This window comes from Chrysochloris asiatica, unplaced genomic scaffold (genome assembly GCF_000296735.1).
Source record: "Chrysochloris asiatica unplaced genomic scaffold, ChrAsi1.0 scaffold00053, whole genome shotgun sequence".
NCBI lineage: Eukaryota > Metazoa > Chordata > Mammalia > Afrosoricida > Chrysochloridae > Chrysochloris > Chrysochloris asiatica.
The window spans coordinates 10809218-10812775 of record NW_006408571.1 but is presented as its reverse complement, the minus strand read 5'-3'; positions in this window follow the sequence as shown (position 1 = coordinate 10812775).

Below are 3558 nucleotides of genomic sequence, written 5' to 3'. Positions count from 1 at the left end.
TTCAAATGGCTTTGCAGTCTGGCGCATGAACTAATATATATAGATATACATATATATTGTTGTTATGTGCCGTCGAGTCAGTTCCAACCCATAGTGACCCTGTATGGAGTTTTTGAGGTGTGGCTGATGAGCTTGAACCACCAACCTTGCCATTCAAACCAACTTTGCAGTCTAGCACATTAACCCACAGTACTAAGACAGGATTCTCTCTTTTTCTCTCTGTGTATATATGCACATATATTTGTATGTGTGTTTTTCTTAAGGCACTTTGGTAGTGGTGTGTGTTACATGTTGGTCTGCTAACTGTAAAGTTAGCAGCTTGAATCCACCAGCTGCTCTGTGGGAGAAAAATGAGGCTTTCTCCTCCTGTAAAGATTTACAGCCTGGGAAACCTTATATAGTTTTGCTATAAGTTGGAATAGATTTCATGGCATACAACCACCACCGCAATATAAATGTTTTAGTCCTGGTGTGGTACTGTAGGATAAGCACTGGACTGATGTGGCACTGAAGGATAAGGACTGGCTCAAACTGACCTTACGGTCCAGCGCATTATCTTGCAGTGCCAAACCAGGACTCCTGATTTATATATATAGCACTTAGCAACAGCAACAACATATGTATATGACAACACTTAGCAACAACAACAACATATATGGAGCCCTGTTAGCGTAGCTAAGCTCCTAACCAAAAGGTTAGTAATTCAAATCTACTAGCCACTCTGTGGGAGAAAGATGAAACTTTCTGCTCCCATAAATATTTACAGCCTCAGAAATCCAATACAGGGTCGCTGTGAGTCAGAACCAACTTGATGGCACCCTCAGTTCTGTCTCATAGCATCCCTGTATAAGGCTTCTGAGACTGTAAACACAAGGAGGAAGTGGGATAAGTGATGTTATATTGAAAAGGTTGCAATCATAGAGATGACACAAAGTGCATGATTTATTGAAAGTAAAACTGATCGATCTACTCTGTAAACCTTCACTCAATTCACAATAAAAAAATTAAAAAGAAAAATAAGAAAACACAGCTATCCTTTTAGGCAACTTTCCTCTCCTACACCTCTTGCTCTCAGTTTTAGCTTTTTATTTTCCTTCTCCTTCTTAGGAGAATGGGGAAGAGTGGATAAAGTTGGAGCGTATTTGCCTCTCAATGGTGAAAAAAAAAAAAAAGTCCAATAGTTTAAATCAACTTTCTCCTTTTCCCAAACAGTCCACAGTAGTTAGTTTCATTCTGATGGTAAATAACAATATTAAAACTCCATTTTTACTCATGATTTCTCATTATAGAGGATACGCTTTAGCCAAATCAACCTTCCAATGTTGCTATAATTCTGTTGTAATGCTATGAACAGCAATTTAAACATATTAAAAACATTCCTACCCTCACCCTGATGACTCAGCCTTAAGCTTAAGTCAGGTCTGCAAACAGGAGATAAAGCAGCAAAAGTTTCTCTAGAGGAGAGGCGGAGAAGATTGTTATTCCGTCAGTCAAAGAGGGTCTCCACTGAGACGCAGGTTTTGAATATTTGATGATGGTGAAGGGTACATTGTACAATTGTCCTCTGGTGGATGTTAGTTCCCAGGGTACTGGAGAGACAACTAGGAGGGAAGGATTCCTCCATCTACCAGTCCTACACCCTGACAAAAGTGATCCCACAGCCAGATGGTCAGGAATGGGGAGGGGAGAAGACTGGAGAAAGGACAGTTCAGCCAGATCAGCATGTGGTTCCCTGGCCAGAGCAGGGACTCATATGTCAAACCAGGGCACAGATGGTCTTCCAAGTAATTAGAGAAATGAAATCCCCAGCATTTTTAATCCCTGTACTGCCAGATGCCTTCCAAATAAATAAATAAAGTGTTGTTGTAAGTACGTGGAAAATGGAAGATGATTTTCAAGCCCTTTGCATCCCATGATCTGACTTGCTTTGGACCACAGTTACAGTGTGACATTCCTTTGTAGATATACTTGGGTTTCCCATCTCCCTCCTTTACAATTTCCTGAATCATGTTTCATGCTTTGCTTCTTCTGGCCCCCACCCTCTTTCATCTGGCCCATATTAAGGAAAATTGGCTGAAATAAGATCTCTTGGCTGGTGCTAGAAATGTCTTTATGGAGGCTTACTGATTATTTCAACTGAATTAATAGTAGAAAAACTCCATTAACAACACACTCTGTAATGTTAGGACTTAAACTAGGAGCCAGAAATAGTGATTACCACTAGATTCTTAACTAGCAAGCTTTTTGTCATGAGCGCAGACTAAACACTCATTGTTAACAGGTATGCAGGATCTAGTGTCTGAGCTGCTCTTTGGCCCTGGTCAAGGAGAACGAGCTTTAAAAGGACCAGAGGGATAAATGACCTTAACGGAGCTATCAGTGCCTATGACAGGATATATGACAGGACATACTGAGTCCTGATCCCACCATGACAGAGGGTGAACTGAGACAAGACCACTGGATTAGATGGCAAATTATTTCAGCAGTTCGAATCCACCAGCTGCTCCATGGGAGAAAGATTAGAATTTCTGCTCCCTTAGAAAATTTATAGTCCCAGAAACTCTATTGTTGCTGTTGTTATGTGCCTTGGAGTCGGTTCCGACTCATAGAGACCCTCTACACAGAATCGTTATGAGTCAGAACCGACTCAATAGCACACAACCACGACCATTACTACGTCTAATTCACTGTGTAGCTTTTGTAAGTCGCCTTACCTCTTTGAGCCTTAGATTTCTCCTCTGTAAAATGGAGATAATGCTATCCACTTCTTAGGGGTTTTGGAAGACTCAATCAAAATAATGCTTGTGACAGATAGTGTTCTGTTTTGTTTTTGGTTGCTTAAAAGTTTTAATATACAATTATAATACATCTAGAAATTCTGCTTCTAGGCATACACTCAAAGGAATTAAAACCAGATTCTGAAACAAATACTTGTACACATACATTCAAAGCAACACTATTATGATAGTGGTTTTAGAAGGTAAATGGTTAGAGAATAGAATAGAATTAATTTCATACAATTTTTCCCCCTAATCACTCTTTTATATTTTAAATGTTGTAGATGGATCTCTCACCTCTGATTTGCACTTCTGGAAGAAGGGGTGCAACAGGATCATGCTGTAATTTCAAAAGGCATCATGGTTTCAAATTCTCATGGAATCCAGACTTTCTGGAGCCATGGAGGTTGGATGAATCCCCCAAACTATTGACCTAATATAATATTTAAACATTAATCCAAAATATGCACTGAAGTCTTCTTAAAACCAAATGATAGTTTAACTTAACTAGAAAAATATGTCTGCGTTGAGCATTATGCTCTTTTAAGACCTATCTATATGGAATCAAATTGACAACAGCAGTTTGAAAGATTAGATAATAAACTTAGGGGGCAGTGAGTTTATGTTAATGTGGAAGTATCAACTCAGAAAAGGAAAGTGAGAATGTTTGCACACTTGAAGAATTTCATTAATGCACTGAATTATACATGTGGAAACTGTTGGGGTATGTTTTGCTGTATATCTTCTCAACAACAACAAAAAAAGCGCCAAGGGGCTAGTG